This window comes from Dendrobates tinctorius, unplaced genomic scaffold, assembly GCF_039654945.1.
Source record: "Dendrobates tinctorius isolate UK_male_01 unplaced genomic scaffold, ASM3965494v1 ptg000075l, whole genome shotgun sequence".
Classification (NCBI taxonomy): Eukaryota; Metazoa; Chordata; class Amphibia; order Anura; family Dendrobatidae; genus Dendrobates; species Dendrobates tinctorius.
Genome location: NW_027361743.1, coordinates 56056075 through 56079883, shown reverse-complemented (window position 1 = coordinate 56079883; position 23809 = coordinate 56056075). Strand labels below are relative to the sequence as shown.

The 23809-nt window shown below is 42.6% G+C and overlaps 1 long non-coding RNA gene across 1 annotated transcript in view; it reads left to right on the top strand.

The window, feature by feature from the left end:
• The window catches only part of LOC141096587 (uncharacterized), a 226893-nt gene that overhangs the window by 169493 nt on the left and 33591 nt on the right, over window positions 1-23809 (top strand). The window contains exon 3 of the long non-coding RNA XR_012233716.1: window positions 16881-16965. This is a non-coding gene — a long non-coding RNA (uncharacterized lncRNA). The remainder of the gene's footprint in view (window positions 1-16880; window positions 16966-23809) is intronic.

Sequence of the window (23809 nt, the reverse complement as noted above, 5' to 3'; positions counted from 1 at the left end):
GACAACTGGAAAAATGTATTGACTCGACTATAAGCCACGTAAGCATATTCCCCCTCATCCCTATCCTTGTATGCATGGCTCCCCCGTCCCTGTCCTGGTATGCATGGCTCATTATCCCTGTTCTGGTATGGGTATGCATGGCTCCTCATCCCTATCCTTGAATGCATAGCCCCCATGAGAAAAATATATATATAAAAAAAGCCTCCTACTTACCTTCCCTGCGTGCCCTCGCAGCATCCTGTTCAGGCGCCAGCAGCAGAGCGATCACGTGTCCCGGCTCATTAAGGTTATGAATATTCACCTCTCTCCACTCACCGGAGACACATGATCACACAGCCATAGGCGCTGCTGGCACCGAAACAGGATGCTGCGAGGGCGCGCAGGGAAGGTAAGTAGGAGGTGTGTGTTTTTTTTTGTTTTTGGTTTTTTTTTTTTTACAGCTGCTGTAATTGTGCGCGCTATAAGAGAAAGGAATATTCATTGCCAGTGCTGTGAATGTTCATTTCTCTTTAGCAGCGGGCACAGTTACAGCTGCAGCTGCCTTCTGTGACCTGCCGCTCCACCTACCCCACCGTTTTTCTGGGACAACGACTCCTGTATAAGCCGAGAGGGTTGTCTTCAGCACAAAGTGGTGAAAAACTTGGCTTATACACGAGTATATATGTTTTTTTTTTTTTTTCATAAGATCTATGATTTTAAATATACTGGAACAAAAGTAATCACTTTTTTTTTTTTTTTGTTTTTTGTTTTCGACAGCGCTTATGAAAACCTATGTGGTCACAGACTATAAATCCTGTGTAGTTTGATCATGCAGCCTTTTTTGACCCCCATCTGTTCACTACTTCTTAATCCCATACAGTTGCTAGGAGGGCAAGAAATAATAGGGGAAAGTAGTTTATGGGAAATAATACCTAATAGACATTGTCCAGGGTTAGAGAAATGTGTTTTGTTTTTTTTTGTTTTTTTTTATATTGCTTTCCCAAAAATCTTGACCACTTGTCCATGGGCTATGTCTCAGGTATATACAGGTGCTTCTCACAAAATTAGAATATCATCTAAAAGTTAAATTATTTCAGTTCTTCAATACAAAACGTGAAACTCATATATAGAATCATTACAAACAGTGATCTATTTCAAGTGTTTGTTTCTGTTAGGCTGTGTTCACACGTAGCTTGCTTTTGCGTTTTTAGACGTGCGATTTTGCTGCGAAAACGCAAAAAAAATCCCATGCAATCCTATGGCATTCCGCACATGCTATGCTAATGCTGCGTATTTTACCGCGGCGGAATTGCATCGCGGAAAAATACGCAGCATGTTCATTCTTTGTGTTGAATTGCTGGAAAATCTGCACACATAGGAATGTATTGTTCCGCTTACTTTGCATGTGGCTGTCCCACCATGCGAAAAGTAAGCGGAACATTTGCGAATGGTACCCACGGTCTGGAGGAGAGGAGATTCTCCTCCAGGCTCTGGGTACCATATCCCTGTAAAAAAAAAAATAAAATAAAAATAAATAAAAATAAAAAATCATGTTGTTCTCACCTTCTGGCGGTCCTCGCAGCGTCAGCAGGCCTCAGCGATGCTCCCGCCAACTACCGTTCCCAGGGATGCCTTGTGACAATGACCTTTGACGTCGCGGTCTCGCAAGACCGCAACGTCAAAGGTCATTGTCGCAAGGCATCCCTGGGAACGGGACTTGCTGGAGCATCACGATGATCGGGAACGCTGCGCGAGACGCCGGAAGGTGAGAAAAACACGATTTTATTTTTTTTTTTTTATTTTAAATTTTATATCTTTTTACTACTGATGCCGCATAGGCAGCCTCAATAGTAAAAAGTTGGTCACACTAGTCAAACACTGTTTGAGTGTGACCAACCTGTCAATCAGTTTTCGAAGCGATGCTACAGATCGCTTGGAAAACGCTAGCATTCTGCAAGCTAATTACGCTTGCAAATCGCTAGTTTTTCCGCGGGAAATACGCAGGAATTTAAAATGCAGATTTCTCGCACATTTTCCGCGGAATGGAATTCCCGTGGAAATTTTCACTGGAATTCCACACGTGTGCATATAGCCTTACTGTTGATGATTATGGCTTACAGCCAATGAAAACCCTAAAGTCGTATCAGTGAATTAGAATACTTTATAACACGAACTTGAAAAAAAATGATTTTAAAATCCAAAATGTTGGCCTACTGAAATGTATGTTCAGTAAATGCACTCAAAACTTGGTTGGGGCTCTTCTTGCATAAATTACTGTATCAATGCGGAGTGTTATAGAAGCCCAGGTTGCTTTGATAGCAGCCTTCAGCTCATCTGCATTGTGGGGTCTGGTGTCTCTCATCTTCCTCTTGACCATGCCCTATACATTTTCTATGGGGTTAAGGTCAAGTGAGTTTGGTGGCCAATCAGACACAGTGATAGTCATTTTCAAACCAGGTATTGGTACTTTTGGCAGTGTGGACAGGGGCCAAGTCCTGCTGGAGAATGAAATTTCCATCTCCAAAAAGCTTGTCAGCAGAGGGAAGCATGAAGTGCTCTAAGATTTCCTGGTAGACTGCTGCACTGACTTTGGTCTTAATAAAACACAGTGGATCTACACCAGCAGATGACATGGCTCCCCAAACCATCAATGATTGTGGAAACTTCACATTAGACCTCAAGCAGCTTGGATTGTGTGCTTCTCCACTCTTCCTCCAGACTCTGGGACCTTGATTTCCAAATGAAATGCAAAATTTACTTTCATTTGAAAACACCTTGGGCCACTGAGCAACAATCCCAGTTCTTTTTCTTTGGCCCAGGTAAGACACTTCTGGCATTGTCTACTAGTCATGAGTGGCTTGACGCAAGTAATGTGACACTTGTAGCCCATGTCCTGGATATGTCTGTGTGTGGTGGCTCTTGAAGCCATGACTCCAGCAGCAGTTCACTGTTTGTGAATTTGTCCCAAATTTTTGCATGGCCTTTTCTTAACAATCCTTTCAAGGCTGCGGTTATCCCAGTTGCTTGTGCACCTTTTTCTATCACACTTTTTCCTTCCACACCACTTTCCATTAATATGCTTGGATACTGCAGCACTTTGTGAACAGCCAGCTTCTTTAGCAATGACCTTTTGTGGCTTACCCTCCTTGTGGAGTGTGTCATTGACTGCCTTCTGGACATATGTCAAGTACGAAGTCTTCCCCATGATTGTGGAGCCTACTGAAACAGATTAAGTGACCTTTTTAAATGCTTAGGAAACCTTTGCTGGTGGTTTTTGTTAATTATTCTAATTTACTGAGATAATGACTTTTGGGTTTTCATTGGCTGTAAGCCATAATCATCAACACTAACAGAAATAAACACTTGAAATAGAGCACTCTGTTTTGTAATTACTCTATATACAGTTGTGGTCAAAAGTTTACATCCCCCGACAGAAGTTTTGCTTTCTTGGCCTTTTTTAGAGAATATGATTGGCTAGCTTGGCCCCTGCAAAATTTTCACACATTGGTCATCGGGGGCGCAGGCAATTTCATAAAAAGCAAGGTAGTCAAATGTATTTCATGAGGTGATGAACACAGACAGGTATTTATATATGTAGATTGGTAATACAATAAATTGTTTTGATAAGCAGAGGCCAAAAAATTTCTTCCGGTTGAGGTGCCACCTGCAGGTCATTGTGTCTTTCTGCAGGTTTATGAAATGAATGTTTAAACTGTATTTAGTGATGAAATCATGAATGTGTGGTTTGTTTGGCTCTTTTCTTGCTAACGGGAGCAAGTTTACCTTTCAAATGGTGTATCATTTGTGTGTGTCGGGCAAAGTAATCAGCGAAAAAGCAGTGCATGTTTACAAATGTATTTGCATATGTGACTCACCATTTGAGTATATGGGACTAAGTAATCACTGAAAAAGCAGTGCATGTATACAAATGTGTTTGCATATGTGACTCACCTGCAGTCAAGTGTGAAATTCTCCAATGTGCCTGATATAGGCTGGGCAAGCTGGAAAGACCCCAAGGCAAATGTTTGTATTTTGTTTGAGATGTCTGTAAGCAGCTTTGTCGTAGTGTGCTTTGGGGTAGTGTTCTGCCACCTGCAGGTAATGTGAACTTTCAAATGGGGTATCATTTGTTTGTGTGGGTGGAGCAAGTGTGCAATTCAATAGGCAGTGCATGTTTACAAATGTTTGTATATGTGACTCACCTGCAGTGAAGTGTGCAATCCTCCAATTTGGCTAAAATAGGCTGGGCAAGCAGTTTGGCAAGCTGGAAAGCCCCCAAGGCAAATGTTTGGATTTGTTGGATGTCTGTAAGCATCTTTGTGGTAGTGTGCTTTGCGGTACTGTGGTGCCACCTGCAGGTCATTTTTCCTTACTGCAGGTTTATGAAAATTAACTAATGTTTAAACTGTATTTTGTGATCAAATCATGATGTGTGCTTTGTTTGGCTCTTTTCTTGCTGAAGGGGGAAGTTTACCTTTCAAATGGTGTATCACTTGTGTGTGTGTGGGTGCTGTATGAACGGAGATACAAAGTAATCACCGAAAAACAGTGCTTAGAAATAATAGAGTAGATAACACCAATACTTTTTTTTCCACTCATGGTTAGTGGTTGGGTGAAGCCATTTATTGTCATACTATTGTTTTCTCTCTTTATATCATAAAGACAACCCAAAGCATCCAAATGACACTGATCTAAAGTTCACATACCCTGGTGATTTTGGCCTGATAACATGCACAGAAGTTTACACAAATGGGTTTGAATGGCTACTAAAGGTAACACCCTCATCTGTTTGCTTGTAATCAGTGTGTGCGCATAAAAGCTGAGTGAGTTTCTGAGATCCAGATAGATACTTGTATCTTTCATCCAGCCACTGACGTTTCTGGATTGTAAGTCATGAGGAAAGCAAAAGCATTGTCAACGGATCTACGGAAAAGGTAGTTTAACTGTATAAAACAGGAAAGGGATACAAAAAGATATCCAAGGAATTGATAATGCCAGTCAGCAGCATTAAAACTGTGATTTGATTAATAAATGGAAAATCAGGGGCTCTGTACAATCAAAACCACGGTCAGGTAGACCAACAAAAATTGTCACAACTGCTAGGAAAATTGTTGAGGATGCAAAGAAAAACCCACAAATAACATCTGAAATACTGGACTGTCTGAAAACTAGCGGTGTAGCTGTTTCAAGATGCACAATAAGGAGACACTTGAAGAAAAATGAGCTGCATGGTCGAGTCGCCAGAAGAAAGCAATTACTGAGCAAATGCCACAAAGTATCTCACCTACAATGTGCAAAACAGCACAGAGACAAGCCTCAAAACTTCTGGAACAAGGTACCGAATTCTGTGGATTATAAGACTTACCCCAAATTTTGAGAAAAAAAACTTTTTTAATAAAATGGTGTTGCCTCTTATATTCCATGCGTCTAATTGCTTACCGGGATGGTGGTTGTGGTGAAGCTGGGTCCCAGGGTTGATGCTGGAGGAGGCAAGAGTGGTGTGTTGCCTCAGGCTGGGATGAGGGGGGTGCTCTGCTGCTGGTGAAGATGGCTGCAATGCTCTGTGGTGTTTGGGGCTCCGCTGACATTTTATGAAAGCCTGGAGCCCCCCCCCGCATATCCATTGCTACAATGTGGTGGCCTCTGGGAAAATGGCTGCTGGAGGTGTCGCATGCTTAGACTGAGATCTCGGGAACGACCTCTCGGGACTAGTGATGAGAGAGTATGATTGTTGCTCGGGTTTTCCGGAGCATGCTCGGGTGATCTCTGAGTATTTGGAAGTGCTCGGAGATTTAGTTTCTGTCGCTGCAGCTGCATGATTTGCAGCTACTTGACAGCCTGAATACATGTAGGAATTCCCTAACAAACAGGCATTCCTCACATGTATTTAGGCTGTCATGTAGCTGCAAATCATGCAGCTGCAGCGACAGAAACTAAATCTCGGAGCACTTCCAAATACTCGGGAGACCACTCGAGCATACTCACTCATCACTACTCAGGATGAGATTTCGTTGCAGTGATCTCAATCTGAGCATGTGCTGCCCTGACGGCCATTTTTCCAGAGGCCACCGCATCGCAGTTATGGATATGCAGGGGGCTCCGGGCTTTCACAAACTGCTGGCAGAGCTCCCCCTATCCCGCACCCCACCCATTTTCACCCACAGCGGCACACATCGGAACACCCACTCCTCCCAGCCTGCTGCCTGCAGTGATGCGCCATTCTTGCCTCCTCCATCAATGACCCCCACAGCCGGTACGGTAATTTGCATTTTAAGGCTATGTGCACACCTAGTTTTAGGTGCTGCGGATTTTTCTGCTCAGATTTGGAAAAATCTGCAGGTAAATTCTATGGTCAAAAGACCTGCGGATTAGCCTGCGGTTTCACACCTCTACAATGGAGAAGGTGTGAAACCACTGCAGATTCCGCACAAAGAATTCACATGCTGCGGATTTGAACCCGCAGTATGTGCGCAGCGTTTTTCAGTTTACCATTGAAAATAATGGTACTGTACAACGCAGCTAAATCTGGTGCGGACCCGCAGAGCCTGAAACGCTGCGGATCCGCAGCAGAATCCGCAATGTGTGCACATGGCTTTAGACGCACCCCCATTTTCCCCAAAAAATTTTATGGGGGAAAAAAGTGCGTCTTATAATCCAAACAATACGGTAATTTGGAGAGAGGTCAACAAGGCCTACGACGAAAGGAACACCATTCCTGCTGTAAAGTACGAAGGTGGATTGCTAATGTTTTGGGATGTATGAGCTACAAATGCACAGGAAACTTGGTCAAAGCTGAAAGATGAATACAGCACGTTATGAGCAAATACTGTAGGAAAATTTGCAATCATCAGCCCGGAAGCTGCGCATGGGACGTATTTGGCCTTATATTTTGGATCATTGTCATGTTGGAACGTCCAAGTCGACCAGTCATTGGCTACAGCAGTACAAAGTGAAGGTTCTGGAGTGGCCATCCCAGTCTTCTGACCTCAGTATCATTGAGCCACTCTGGGGAGATCTCAAGCGTGCAGTTCATGCTAGACAGCCCAGGAATTTGCAGGAACTGGGCAACTTTACCATCTGAAAAAATAAAGAACCTCATCCACCACTCCCACAAAAGATTTCAAGTTGTCATTGATGTTAGAGGGGGCAATACACGGTATTAAGAAATGGGGTATGCAAAATTTTGATCAGGGTCATTTAGATATTTTGGGTTGTCATTACAATTTAAAAAGAGAAAACACAGTAGTTTGACAATAAATGGCTTCACCCAACCACTAACCATGAGTGGAGAAAAAAAGTTTTGGTGCTATCATTCATAGTCTCTGAAAAAAGGCAAAGAAAGCAAAAAATTCTGCTGGGGTATGTAAACTTTTGAGCACAACTGTAATGAGTTTCACTTTTTGTATTGAACTGAAATAAATTGGCCAAATAAAGCCATCTATAACCTGTCTTCTCCATATATCTCTAAATCAGGGGTCCCCAACCTTTTCTTACCTTGAGAGCCACATTCTGCTATGAAAGTTGGTCGAGAGCCTCATTGCAGATAAAGACATAGTCAAAGCCAATTTCCTAGTAGAAAACAAGAAACAACTGGAAACTAACATGTAGTAGAACTTCAACAGTGCAATGAAATGTGAAAATGTCCAACTCAATAGTTCAGTGTGAAATCTGGCACTGCTTGTTTTCTGCCAGGCTTTCAAAATCTGGGTTGTGATTTAGTGAGAGCCATGCGCATGCAGTCATCCAGGTGCTCATCTGTCAAACGAGATCTGTATTTTAATATTTTCAGAGCTGAAAAACCTGATTTACAAAGATATGTTGATCCAAAGCAGGCATTCAGTCATTGTGAAACAGATTTCAAAAGAGGGTACTTATAGCGATCAACTATTCTCCAGTAGTTCTCCTCCGGACACCTGGATTTGAGCAACGGATCAGTGTTCAATGTTATAATTTCATTTTGAAGTTGAGAGGTGTCCATTTTAAAAGCAGTTGCAATTTCTGATGAAATTACAGAAATGTCAGTGGTCATAAATGGATTAGACCTAAATAAAGCTTTATGAAACCGTTTTGTCGCTTGTAAATTTACTAGACATGCAGGAAGCTAGCAGGGTTTAGGGTGTGTGCACACGGTGCGGATTCTTCTGCAGTAGATTTGGCCCTGTGCACACGTTGCGGATTCTGATGCTTTTCCGCAGCGGGTTTGGCCCTGTGGAAGCGCAGCAGTTCCGCTGACCATGTACAGTACAATGAAACTCTATGAGGTTTCAAAAACACTGTGCTGACGGTGCGGATTTTTCCGCGGTTTACAAACCGCAGCATGTCAATTGTTTGTGCGGATTCCGCAGCGGTTTCATACCTTTTACCATAGTAGAGGTGTGAAACCGCAGGACCAAACCGCAGGTCACTTAACCTGCGGTTTTACCTGCGTTTCCGCATGGAAAAACCCGCAGCGGAAACCGCAACGTGTGCACATAGCCTTAGGCTATGTAAAACAAAAACTGCTGTGCACATGCTGCAGATTTTTCCGCACAGATTTGGTGCGGATTTAAAACTGCAGCATGTCTCTACTTTGTGCAGTTCTACATCTGCTCCATTATAGAAATCCGCAGGTGTAAGGTTATGTGCACACGGTGCGTATTCTGTGCTTGCATTTTCTGTGCAGAATTCACGAAATCCGCAGGTCAAATGACCTGCATTTTTCTTGCGGATTTCTTCCTGTTTTTTGCGGTTATCTTGCGGTTTTCCACCTGTGGGTTCCTATAGTGGAGTAGGAGGAAAACCGCACAAAAGAAGTCACATGCTGCTTTCTTTTTTTCCGCACGAAAACCGCGCGGGGAAAAAAACGCAGCATGTGCACAGCAGGTTTTTTTTTTTCATAGCCTTTAATGGTACTGTACATCACCTGCAGATCCGCAGCAGAATCCGCACCGTGTGCACAGGGCCTTAAACTGCAGGGGCAAGCCGCACTAAATCTGCAGGGAAAATGCAGGTCATTTTACCTGCAGATTTAGCAAGATATGCGTGGAAAATTCCACAGCAGAATCTGCAATGTGTGCACACAGCCTCAGGCTCTGTGCACACGGTGCGGTTTCTACTGCTGCGGTTCTGCAGCAGAACTGCAGGTGATGTACAGTACCATTATAGCCAATGGAAAATACTGCTGTGCACATGCTGCAGATTTTTCTGCGCAGAAAAAAAAAGCAGCATGTGACTTCATTTGTGCGGTTTTGCTGCAGTTTTCCACCTGCTCCATTCTACAAATCCACAGGTGGAAAACTGCACAAAAACATCGTAAAACCGCAAAAAAAATGGAAGAAATCCGCAGGAAAAATGCAGGTCATTTGACCTGCGGATTAATCCGCGGGAGGATCCGCACCATGTGCCCATAGCTTCTCAAACGAAGGGATGGATGGATGGAATGTGTCAAATTGGCCATATTTAGAATGAGTGCAACATTTTGGTAGTAGAAAAGGCTTAGCTAAGAAGGGGCTGTAGATTGTATTTTTATTATACATTAAATGGAGGGAAAAAAAAGCAGTACTTCACATAACGAAAGACTGCACTATGCGAATTCAGCATCACAGCATAGTGTCAGTTGTTTTTGACAAGCACATGGATGATTTACCTCAGACTGATGATTTGTGTGAAAAATAAGCTGAGCAGATTCATATATATAATTGTAGGACAAAATCCACTGTCTACCGCTGACGTCACTGAGGCTGCGTGGAGTCCCCGGCTGACCAGAGGTGATCTGACAGCGTGGGAAAAAGTTCATAAATTTTCTCACGCTTATTAGTTCATGCCCGGTCAGCCGGGGCACCCGTGCAGAGATTAATTCATTCTGCAGTGGTTTACAGCGGGGCCGGTAGCATCGGTCCTGGACATGGGATTTCCGTTACAGACAGACATACAGAATTAGATGATTATATAGTAGATGTGCCTCAGTGAGGTGTGTCAGAATATATATATTCTATGTGTATAGATCATTTCTTTCGTTTGTGTTTTAACCTGTCATTAGGCTCCATTATATGTCCATTTTGCAAGCCGGTGAGAAAGTCTCAGCATACGGATGCATTATGGATGCTTATGTGTGAAAAAATCGCATCCTAGCCTTGTCAATGGCTGACATATGGATCACTGCTCAGGGAACATTTCTGCGTATTACGACCGCAAAATACGGACCGTATTTTTATACGTTGTGTCTGACTCCAGCCTAAGGGGTGTAACTGGAACAAGTGCAGGGGATGCAATTGCTCTTGTGCCCTAGAGACTAAGGAGGCCCAAAAGGTCCCTGTGCCCCATATGAAAGTACTAGTCCTATTAAAGAGAATCTGTCACCTTTTTTTTAGCCCCTATTAGCTGCTGGCATAGACATCGGGGGCTTTTCTACAGCATTCTGTAATGCTGTAGATAAGCCCCTGATGTAACCTGAAAGAAGAAAAACACGTTATATTATACTCACCGGGGTGGGCGGTCCGGTCCGATGGGTGTCGCCGTCCTGTCCGGCGCCTCCCTTCTTCATGCGATGACGTCCTCTTCTCCTGTCCTGTAATGACTCTGGCGCAGGCGCATTGCTCTGCCCTGTTGAGGGCAGAGCAGAGTCCTGCAGTGCGCAGGCGTTGGGAGAGGTCTGGTGCCTGCGCCCTGCAGGACTCTGCTCTGCCCTCAACAGGGCAGAGCAATGCGCCGCAGCCATTACAGGATGGGAGAAGAGGACGTCATTGCATGAGGAAGGGAGGTGCCAGACGGGATGGCGACACCCATCGGACCGGACCGCCCACCTCCGTGAGTATAATATAACGTGTTTTTCTTCTCTTTTAGGTTACATTGGAGGCTTATCTACAGTATTACAGAGTGCTGTAGATAAGCCCCCGATGTCTATGCCGTCAGCTAATAGGGGCTAAAAAGGGTGACAGATTCCCTTTAAAGACAAGTAATGGTTGGTGGTCCTCTTGGAGAATTTGCCTTAGAGCTCACAAATTTTTGGTGACACCAGTGTTTGCAGTCGCCGACTACAGAAGTAAAGGCCCCGTCTCACTAAGCAATCTCGGTAGCGAGATCGCTGCTGAGTCACAACTTTTGTGACGTAACAGCGATCTCACCAGCGAGATCGCTGTGTGTGACAGCGATCAGCGAGCGGCCCCCCTGCCGGGATCGCTGGAAGAAACCTCTGGACATTTCTTTGGTCGCTGGTCTCCCGCTGGCCAGCACGCATCGCTGTGTGTGTCAGCGGGAGACCAGCGATCAGGTGTAAAAAAAATAATAAATAAAATATAGTTATTCTCACATTCCGATGTCCCGTTCAGCCATCCTGCCTCTCTCCACGCTCCGGTCCCAGTGATCCTTTGCACGAATGACCGCGAGACTTTGTTATCCCGCGAGACCGTGACATCTCGCGGTCATTCTCGCAAAGGATCACTGGGACCGGAGCGTGGAGAGAGGCGGGATGGCTAAACGGGATGTCGGAAGGTGAGAATAACTATATTTTTTATTTTGATACTATTTTCTACAGTGATAGCCAGCGATGCCGGGCGCTCGGCATCGCTGTGCTGATCGCTGGTGAAGCTGTCTGTGTGACAGCTCACCAGCGATCCTGACACCTTGATATCGGTGTCGGGATCGCTGGTGAGTCGCTTAATGTGACGGGGCCTTAACATGTCATCTACCTGAACTGAATGAGGAAGATTTAAGGAGTACAATAAAATTGTGTATTTGAAGCTGTTGTTACCAGAGGACCATCGTACAGTGGATATAAAATCTGATAAAATGGCAGGTTTTGTCATATAAAATAATTTTTTCAGACCTTTTTCAACCTTTGCTGGGCAGTCAGCCTGCCATATAATGGTGATGACAATCGCATCACAATCCTTGGACTGGCCTGTGGCGCTCCTGACCAGCATGTTTCCATGCAGCGGTCACGCTCTGGTCAGGAGAGCCCCCCGGCCAGTCCGTGCACTGCGATGCAATCGTTGCTCATGTTATACAGCCGTGTGTCTGTTCCCTTCATGTCACCTACAATCCGATCTGTACAACTTGGTTGATAAATAAACTGAAATTTATTTGGAAAAATCAAGAACTAAATTAATGTGGCAAAGTCAGTCTTTTGTTGACTTTTGAGGGATGCTTAGGGTTGTTGTCTTGCTGAAAAGTGAAATTCCTCTTCACCTTTTTAGCAGCGGCTTAAAAAGTTTTGTTACAAAATTGTCTGATATTTGGAACTATTGACAATTCCACCTTGACTAAAGTCCCATCTCCAGCTGCTGAAAAACAGCCTAAAAGCATAATGCTGCCTCCACCATGCTTCACTGTGGATATGATGTTTTTGTTGATGTGCGGTTCAACCTTTTGTCCATAATTCCTTCCCGGTCTCAAGAAAGGGCATTTGAAAATCAACTGCTGAATGGTGTGGTGCTCTTATGGGAGTGTCACCGACTAGCCAAGTGCAGTGCTCATTAATGGTCAGTGGAAGTGCCAATACTCGGCAGTCCGCAGCATTCAGAATGGTGACTTTCGGCTTCAGCAGCGCTCTGTACCGGTGTCAGTGCGCCGGGTGCCGCTGTAACTCCGCGCAGCAGTACAGCCTCATTCGTACCTAGCGGGGCCGGGGCCGCCGGTCCGTGTTCGCACGGGACAGAGCCTTGTGTGCGCTGCCGCTGTGCCGGCGCTCCGGACTGTGTGCTGGGCGGGAGTGGGCGTGTCCCGGGGCGTGGCTCTGCTGACAGCCGGCGCACTTCCCGGCATGCCCCAGGGCTGGCACTTACGAATTTGAATGAGAAGCTCTGCGCTTTCGGCGCCATTTTCGAGTCCTGACTGGAGCGGAGCTGTCCGGGGGAATGGCTGCCTGGCAGGACGGGACATGTAGTGCGCCGCGGGAGCGCTGTGTCAGCCGGAGCTCGGGACGGCAGTGAGGGGAGGCCGGTGTGAGGACGGCGCTGCCCCGGGTGCCCGGCGCTGTCAGTGTGAGGGAGGTAAGGGAGGACGCGGCAGCTCGGAGATGCACGACGTGTCAGGACCGGGGCGCTCACCCGGAGCCCGGCCTCCTCCTCCTCCTCCCCGGTGCGCGGTGACAGCGCTCACTTCTCCGCCTCCTGTAATAACACCTGTCAGGGCGGCCGGAAAAATACGCAAAAAATCCCCCGAAGCCGCAGCGGGGTCCGCGGGCGGAGAGCGGCTCCGGGGGGCCGCGTTCAGTTTGAGCGGGACTGCGAGGGGTGTGGGCGGGGGATCTGTCACTACAGGAGGGGGAGCGGCGGCGCTGTCATCTGTGCTCCGTACCTGCAACCGACACCGCCCGGCAGAGAGCGGGGCTCCTGCAGCACCCCAATAGTGAGGGGCATAGGGGGCCGTGCCTCATACAGGTGCGGAGCGCTGTCCGGATAACGTCCGCATGGACACCGCGAGGAATACGAGTCCCGGATCGGGTCACTTTCTACCTGTACGGAGGGAGCAGTCGGCATCTGCTGATCGGACGTGGCCGAGCGGTGACTGCACAGTACAGGTGACACTGCGTGTGACAGATGTGAGGCGGGAGGGCCGGGCTGACAGCAGCAGGGCGCTGCGGGGTCTGTACGTGTATAGCGGCTGGAGAGTGTGTGTACTTAATGTCCAGTCACTGTACATGTTCTACAGTCAGTGTATACACACTGCAGGAGCCGGGACTAGTGTGTAGTATACACTGTATATACTTACTAGCTACCTGTAGTGCCTGTATAACATGTACTGGCTCCTGCAGTGTGTGTATATATTTAATATCTAGTTACAAGTTATATACTCTACAGTAAGTAGATATTAAGTATCTGTATACACACACTATACAGTAACTATACTACTATCATCTGTAGTGTGTGAATTTACTTTCTTGTTATATATGTGTGTATCTAGCTAGAGTGTGTAATCTGTTGCTATAGTTTGTACCTATATACATATGTTAGATCCTGGTCAATGGTGTATATGATGAACACTATAGGACATGTATCCTGTTGAACACCACATGTCTCTAATTGATGTATCTGTACTTTTCTCCCTTTGTATGTTATGTAAATGGGAATCCTTTTCACATAAGTTTGTGCACAGTTCTGTTTCCATCCCTGTGTGTACATGTGTTCATATATCCTTTAGAAAAATGCATCTGCCTTTTTTTTTTTTTTTATAAGTGTTGTAGACCATGGAAGATTGATGTAGACATGTTTTGCATCAGGTTTTTTTTTTCCCTCCAGAAATCAAGTCACATGATCTATTGACTCTCCTGTCTTATTAAATTTAAATAAGATTTAACGAATCTGGGTTCAGCTTTACAACTATTTTTGTTGACAATATGCAAACAAATGAGACAATAAAAATGTGGCGCGTGGCATACATCATGTATAGCGTTCATTATCAGTATAGGGCGGCATTAGTAGGTGCCACAAACATCTGTTTACTGTGTAACCTGACAGCCAGTGAATACATGTGCACCATTAGTTGATTAACATTACATAATATGGACACATACAGGCCGCTTGTGCATGCTGTCATACAGTGTGTGGGGTTTCTATGTGTAGTCCCTGCAGTGAGTAGTTCGGTGATATAAGTGCATGTGGGACTGTGTACATGTGTGAATATAGGGCATACTAGAAGCCCAGCAAAGCTCCACCAAGCCAGTAACATAGGCGAGGAGCCTCCTCACACTACAAGCACCAGCAATCCCACACATGGTCCTAAAGTGCCAGGCCTTATTACCTGGCAGCAGGTGCTCTGCTCTCATCTCTCCCCATTCTGGGATGTTTACTTACAGAAGCCGAGCCGGTGCTGTATAGTTATCCTGGGTGTGGTCCCCATACTGTGATGTGCCAGCTGCATACCCGGCATGGAGACGTTCCTCCTGCTTTGTGGAACCTTGCACTTTCTGCACAATTGTTTTTCTGTACAGATAGAAGGATGGGGCTTCAGCACATATGTCTTGAAGTAAAGGCCTGTTTATTAATGAAAACGTACGTACATGTGGTGTTTATATAAATAGTGTTTGTTTTCTCTTTTGTTTGAAATTAAATCCTTTTAAAAATATTTTTTTTAATTTTAGTGTCATGCAGTTCGTACATCTGTAACAAAATGTTAGTGCTTCATTGTAAAAAATAGAAAGTCAGTGTGTGAATTCCTTGTTTTTAAAATTTCAAAATGTGCAACATTAACTGTTATGCAGCAGTGATGTGGTGTCAGAAGCCAGTCTGTTTTCTTGTCTCGAACGTTCTGCTTAAAGAAAAGACATTAGTGTGTGTAAAATAATAATTTAAAAATTTTATATATATCATTTATTTATTTTTTCCTTAATATAACAGGTGATTTGCTGGCAAGACTATCATAGATTGCAAATACCATTTTTGCCATCAAACACACGAGAAATTCACACCATAATATGCGATCCATCTGAATATGGATTTATTACATCACCAACTATCATGGAAACTAAAATTGTTCAAAAAAAATGGTTCTAAAAAATGACACTCTGCATTTTGGAGCGCTATGGGTTAACAGACTTCTCATGCACCCAAAAGGGTTAATATTTGTTAGAAATTCAAATGTTTTGGGCCAAGTTCTCCGCACAGTGACCTTGTAAAATGCTGAAGTGCGGTGTAGATTCGGGCCTATCCAGCACAGTGTATATTTGCATCTAATTTTATATTTTACTTACATTTTGTCCAGTATACCAGAGGTCAAATTAGTTAATATTTATTTCACTTTCTAAAACATATGTCCGGGTCTTAATTTTTCCACTTTACTACCTCCCCCTATATCAACCTCTTTATTTACAATTGTCATAATAAAAAAAAATCCCAAAAGTCTATTTAAATTTAAAAAAATAAATATATTTTTAAGACTATACTAACCATGTGATATTACAGTAATATTCTGTAATGCCATTTTTTTTTTTTTGCAAATGAATAGTTTGTAAATTCAAAAATTCGCAGCTGCTTCTGTTTAAACAAGAGGAAAATGCTGAAAAAATTTTTACGTTTTCACATATACGGTAACCTCGGGTCACTGTGTTGGAGGATCACTAATGAATCTTGGGCTCGGAAATCTGAGTCATCTTGCTATGTTACATGGCGTTTTTATTGCAGGTTTTGACCTTTTTAATATTTAAAATGTGGGGGTGGAGGTGTTACTGCTGTGGGGTATGTCCAATATTCAGGATTATAACCAATAAAGAATTTTGGACTCTACCTATCCACACTATACAGTTTTTTCATGCATGTTTTATTTTATTTTTTTCTTAGGCCTGTTTCACACTTCCGTTTTTTCAAATCCGTCAATCCGTTGGTTTCCGTAAAAAAACGGATCCGCCATTTTTTTTGCAGGATCCGTTTTTGTCCCATAGCGGTTACCGCGGATCCGTCAAAAAACAGATCCGTTTTTTAAAAAACGGATCCGTTTGCATCCGTTTCCGTAAAAAAAAACGGAAACGGATCCGTTTGGCGGACACAAAAACGGAAGTGTGAAACAGGCCTAAGAGCAAAGTTTTAATTTTTTCATCTTTAATAATTTTTTTTATTTCAATAGTGCCAACATATACCATAATTATTCCTGTGTATAAATGATACTCTTCAGATTGTGTTATACTATGCCTGATGAAGCGACCCAAGTAGTCTGGAAAGCTTGCAATTTACCATCTTTTCAGTTAGCCATCAACCACCAAGAACTCGCAAATCTTTATATTTTTTTATCTAGATATATATTTTTCCTGTAACATAATCCACAACATTTTACAATTCAGAGGGGACAGGTACAGACAATATCAGTCATTACAAAGGAACAGACAGTTAAATGCATACCAAGAGCAGTAAGGGCCCTGCTTATAATTTATCATTTAATATTGAGTACATTTTAGATTTTAATTATGATTTTTATTTTTTTAATTCTCCTAGATGCCTAAAAGTAGAAGGGGGGGAAAAAAAAAGAATCCTTTATGTTCCTGATTTGAAGTCGTGCAGGTGGAGTTGACCACATCAGGTAAGGTATGGAATCTTTCTGCATAGGGGCGATGGATTTAGTATTGTTTCGACAACTGTGTTTTTAAGCTGCAGATTGAAATCAGAAGATACTACACGTTACAGCATTCATTTCAAAACTACGAGCCTTTCACTTTCCACCAAAACTACCCAGTATTCTGATGTGGGCTATTAGTAAATGAGTCATTTCATCCTAACATGGGCTTGGCTATGTCAGCGTTTAGTGTTGTGTGTATTTTACATGTAGGGTATCATGTAGTGCGGAGTGTGGCAGAGAAGCTCATTGTGATGGGGGCGATGTGTGTAGGCAGCACTGCTGCTTGTATGCTAGTGTGTTATTGTGTTGCCTTATTCCTACACTACAAAAGTCCTTTCTCTGAGTTTGGAGATGAGCTTGTATTATCTCATTGTTGGTTTGTGTATAAAAATGCAATAGAATTTAACTACTTCAGTGCAAAGGCAAACCAGTGTATCCTCCTTAGTTTCAAAAGGATAATGTTTGGAATATAGTCTTTAGGCCAGACTCACATTCACAGGTCTGCAGCTATGATGTATGCATTAAAAACACATGAAGGCGTGTACCGTATGTTGAACGTAAACGTATATATGTTTTTTGTACACTTTTACTAATAAAACAAAAAGTTTTTACTAGTACAGAGAATAAATTTGTGTTTTGGGGAGGAATGCATTTTGTAAAAAAAATTAAACACTTTCTCTTCGATTACCAAATTAATAAACGTATTGAAACCTTCTGCTATACGTTTTAATTGCTCTCCCATTGAAAATAATGGATAAAAGTTACTTTTTTTGTTTGGGGGGGGGGTGGCGGTTGCAGGGAGTGGGGTTGCACAAAAAGTATGGTCAATTACGGCCTTTGTTTGTGTACCCCTTCCCCAATCTAACAATGTGATAGTGTAATAGCATTTTGAATACATACTGCCATTTTAGTCTATGGCTATGCTGCCGTATAGGTCTGAATTTAGATGGTGTAATTTAGGACATGCATATACTGTACTTGCGAGAAGCTTGCAGAATAGATTCCCATTCACATAATTCATCACTAGGCAGAACCCGGGTCCAGAATTCTGGTGTTTTTACAGATGCTGTAGTATCCATTTGTCATTACTATAGACTCCATATTGCTAATCTACAATGCTGATAGTTCTTCTTCTAGGGAGGAAACAGTAAGCAAAAAAAATGAGTTTACTCATTGATCACTACTGCTGCTGCCTCTTTGCTGCCCCTGATCTTTGGTGACTTGGGTTTAGCAGTGACACCATGTGTTCAGGACATGACCGCTGCAGTCTACCTCTGCATCACTACAGAGCCCTGTGATTGGCCGCAGCAGCGCCAAGATACTGTTGGGCTGCCATAGCAGACGAGGGGCTGATAGAACCCAGCTCTGCCATGCAGATATGCATGTACAGCAAAGCGTATAATGGCTTGCAAAGCAGGATTATTATATAGAAAGCTAGATATCCCCCATATACGCGTATTTTTTTGCCTACATTATAACAAAATATTAGTGTGTAGATATACAGAGATATGCATACACATATACAGATATCTAAAATTTATTTTGTCTAAAGGTAAATCAATAAAAAAAAAATCTAAACAACTATTAAGTAACATTAGCATCACAGCTGTAATGTGGCTTTTGAATTGAAATGTTTACTTGCATAGTACACTGTGTGTAGTTTTAAATGCCACCATTGGTTTTACTATATCGTGTACTCGAAAACGGGGGAAAAAATTCCAAGTGCGGTGAAATTGCAAAAAAATGTGCAATCCCACACAATTGCGCAATTTTCTGAGACCCGTAGCGTCTCCATTTTTCGTGTTCTGGGGGTCGGGTGCAGGCTTATTTTTTACGTGCCAGGTTGATGTTTTTAATGATACCGCTTTTGTGCAAATACGTTCTTTTGATCGCCCATTATTGAATTTTAATGCAATGTCGCGGTGACCAAAAAAACGTAATTCTGGCTTTTTGAATTTTTTTCTCGCTACGCCGTTTAGCGATCAGGTTAATGCTTTTTTTATTGATGGATTGGGTGATTCTGAACGTGGCGATACTTAATGTGTATGTGATTTTATTTTTTTTTTATTTTTTGATTGGGGCGAAAGGGGGGTGATTTGAACTTTTAGGTTTTCTATTTTTTTTCTTTTCAAACATTTTTTTTTTCTTACTTTTGGCATGCTTCAATAGCTTCCATAGGAGGCTTGAAGCATGCACAACTCGATCGGCTCTGCTACATATGGGCGATGAGCAGATCGCCCATATGTGGAAGATTTACTGCAGTGCTTTGAGCGCCAGCCACCGGGTGGCGCTCAGTGTCCCGCAAGCAACAACCATAGAGGTCTCTGAGAGCTCTGGTTGTCAGGGCAACGTGTCGCCGACCCCCGATCACGCGACGGGGGTCGACTATGTGCTCACTTCCGGTCTGGCGCCAAAAGTGCTATTTAAATGCCCACTGTCAGCGTTGACAGCGAGATTTAACTAGTTAATAGGCGCGGGCGGATGGCGATTTCGCTCGCGCCTATTGCGGGTACATGTCAGCTGTTTATAGCAGTTGACATGTCGTGGCTTTGAGGTGGGCAGGGGAGTATTCCGTCATCGGTAAGAAAGGGGTTAATACTCTATACACACGCACGCACGCACACCTGCCCACACCAAAAAATGGCAAAATAGCATTTTATTTTTCTACCCCCCCAAATTAAATAAAACGATCATCAAAGGGAACCTGTCAGCAGGATTGTGCTCAGTAACCTACAGACACTGTCATGTTGGCGCTGTTATACTGATTAAAATGATACCTCGGTGATGAAATCCGTCTTGTGGTTGTGTAGTTTTCAGTTAATGAGACTCTCGTGCTGTGGGGCGGCCTGGGGGGAAGGGGGCTTTATGTCGTGCTCTGATTGGGTATTCATACTGATGGCTTATGAAAAATTACTTATAGCTCAGTGACCTGCCCCCTATTTTACATACTGCATTTAATAGTGTGGATATTACTGTTGATAATGATCTCGATATAATGTTGATAGTGCCTATAATATTGTGAGGCTTAGAATTTTTTTTTTTTTTTTGCTGCAGCAAAATGGCAGCAGCATCATCTATTACCGATAGATGCTACTGCGCAAGCGGCACTGCCATTTTGCTGCAGCAAAAAAAAATCAGTAGCATCCATCGGAAAGAGGTAGATGCCTCTGCACAGGCGCCGCCAGTGCCATTTTGCTGGATCTAACTTTTTTTTTTTTTTTCTAAGCCTCACAATATTATAGGCATTTTCAACAATATTGCATATCAAGAATATTCTCATTTGTAACATCAACACTATTCTGTGCACTAAATTAATTAGCGGACAGGTCAATGAGTGATCAGTGACCTGTCCTAAGCCTATACAGATGAATATGTAAGCGGAGCACCACATGAAGACCCCACCCCGGAGCACAAGAATCTCATTAACTGAAAACTGCAAATTCAGATCAGACAACAACCTCAAGACGGATTTCATCACCCAGGTATCGTTTTAATCAGTATAACGCCACCAACCTGACACGGTCTGTAATTTACGGAGCATAATCCTGCTGACAGGTTCACTTTAAGTGTATTGCAAAAGTGCTGTCTCTTAAACTACCACTTGTCTTGGGGTCGGAAGAGCGGGGGAAGTTTATATTCACAATACTTTCTACAGCGCCACCATACTCTGCAGCACTTTCCAAACCAGAGGGAACTTGTACTGACAATGTCAGACATTGCACAGCGATACATTAATTCACAATGCAAGCAATGGTGCTACTTTAGTGCTAAACAAGGCTGCTTACTTTAAATGAGCGAGATTGTCAGAAAATGACCTATTTAACCCCTTAGTGACGGAGCCAAATTTTTTAAATCTGACCAGTGTCACTTTATGTGGTAATTACTCTGGAACGCTTCAACAAATCCCAGTGATTTTGAGATTGATTTTTTTTTCTTAACACATTGTACTTTATGATAATGGTAAATTTAGGTCAATGTTTTTATTTATAAATATCAGAAATTTGAGAAAAATGTAAAAAAAAATTAGCAATTTTCAATCTTTGAATGCTTATCCCTTTAATTCAGATAGCCATACCACACAAAAACATTCATAAATAAAATTTTCCGCATGACTGCTTTACATCAGCATCATCTGTAAAATATTGTTCTATTTTGTTAGCATTTTAGGAGGTTTAAAAATGGAGCAGTAATTTTTCATTTTGTCAAGGAAATTTACAACATTTATTTTTTTTAGTGACCTATCCAGGTTTGAAGTGCCTTTGGGGGTCCTATATATTAGGAAAAAACCCCAAAAGTGACACCATTTTTAAAACCGCACCCCCTGACATATTGAAAACTGCAGTCAGGTAATTAACCGTTCAGGTGATTTTCAGGAATTAATGCAAAGTGGCATGACAGAAATGAAAATGTGTATTTTAACCACCTAAATGCCACTAACTTCTGAACAGGTTACAACAGCCATCAGACTCTAAGGCCGCTATTTGGGCGTGAATTGCCATGCCAAACATCTGGACCACACAATCAAGATCTCAGTGTGCCGATGAGGATAAAGAGGAAGCCCCCACACTCTGTTAACCATTGATATGATGTTGTCACTATTGACAGCAGCATCTAAGGAGTTAAACAGATTTGGATGGTGCAAACACTGATCATGGCTGATGCAGCAAGTTGTCAGCTATAGTGTACAGCTGACAGCTGCTGGATTGTCACCTGTATGGGGAGGCTATTCTCTTATATCTCAGGTCAGTTAAGACGTATTGGCGGTCACTAAGGGGTTAAATCAGTGTGTGTGTGTGTTTTTTTGTTTTGTTTTGCAAAATCACAATCTATATTGAAAAGAGAAATGAAAATCTTGCAACTCTTAGACTGGTCACTTGTATTTTTTTTTTTTTTCTTAAATCTTCCTGTTTCAGGAGACAAGTGAGTACATTAGTCACAAACACATTCTGCGCATGCTCAGATAAAAGGTCAACGTTCATTGCAAAGCAAAGGTGATCAGAGTCAGCTGTGATATCATCTATTGAGCTTGGTGGATCTTCTGTTTCCAGCTGTTTAGAGGTGTTGCCTTAAGGACCTTTGACACGTCAAAAGTCACATCCACACACTCCATGCGGGTTCTGGCGCTGAGCCCACATGTTTTCTGACATATCTCAGATGGTTTCATCAGCTGACGTACACCCAACAGCTACGGGTGGGATCGTGATCCACCCGCTTCTGTTAACATGTGAAATGCTGCTGTCAACCATTGACGGTGCAATTTAACATGCTCGCACCGGAAGTGCATCACAGACTTTGCACAATCGATGCCAGTATCACATGACTGCGGGTCGCCGATGGGTTGGGGTCTGCAGGAGACCCCTGTGCTTGTCATTGCTGGATCGCTATGAGCGCCGCCCTGTGGCCAGCGCTCATAGCAGATGATCATTTTAGCTTCACACAGGACTGATCGCAGCTTCTAGTCTCCCATGAAGACTATTGAAGCAAGTAAAAAAGAAAAACTAAAAATATAATTTTTTTTAAATTTAAGTTTAAATCGCCCCCCATTCAAAATAAAGCAATAAAAAATCTAAAATACACATTTGATATCGCCCCTTTCAGAAACGCCCAATCTATCAAAATATAAAAAGAATTCAGTTTGTAAATGACATAACGAGAAAAAAAATCTAAAGAGAATTGTTTTTTTGTCGCTGCAACATTGCAATAACAGGCGATCACAGCATTATATCTAGGCCAAAATGGTATCGATAAAAATGTCAGCTCGGTGCACAAAAAATAAGCCCGCACCCAGATCCTGAGAAATGGAGACGCTACAGGTCTCGGAAAATGGCACTTTTTTTTCCCCTTGCAAACTTTGGATTTTCTTTTCACCACTTAAATAAAATAGAACCTACATATGTTTGGTATCTGTGAACTCCTAATGATTTGGAGACTCATAATGACAGGTCAGTTTTAGCATTTAGTGATCATGTTAAAAAAAAAAAATATGTGGAATTGCACTTTTTTTTTTTGCAATTTCACTGCACTTTGAATTTTTGTTCTCACTTTCCAGTACACTACATGGTAAAATCAATGATGTATTACAACTTGTTCCACAAAAAACAAGCCCTCACATAGCAATATTAATCCCGAAAAAAAAAAAAAAAATTATGGCTCTGGAAAAACAGGGAGCAAAATACAGAATTGAAAAAGTGGAAAATCACACGGTTATTAGTCCTGCCTCTGATAGAGCCTGCTGAACTTCCTGAGAGGACCTGAGTCGTTTTTGTTCTTCATGTAATTTTCTCAGTGTATATATGGAATTTATAGAAATCTGATTTTCTATCTTTCTTTTTATGATTTTTATTTTACACTGCGGAAACTGACCTGCAGAGAGACTTTGAAATCTGTACCCTGTATATTTACCACTAGAGCAGTTGGTGTTATTTGCAGCTTTTCCTCTTGGACTTAAAAAGGTATTCCCATCTCCTCTATCCCAATATGTAGTAGGAGAAGTAATAGCAATTGCCTCCAATTAGAAACATAGTATAGTTATTCTGATTTGATATGTGGCTTACCCCATGTGCAGGGCATTGCCAGTAGCCTAGCTATCCATGGTTACGACCAACTCATATAGTGACGGCTAGTTGCTAGTGGTGGTTACCTAAGCTACTACAATGTCCTGCAAATGCTGTAAGTGACATAGCTAATCAGGAGAACTGTACTACATTTCTAAATGGATGTATTTGCTAATATTACACCTGCTATATATTTGGATAGGAACTTAGAGATGGGAATAAAATACACAGATAAAATATAAAAAATACATTTT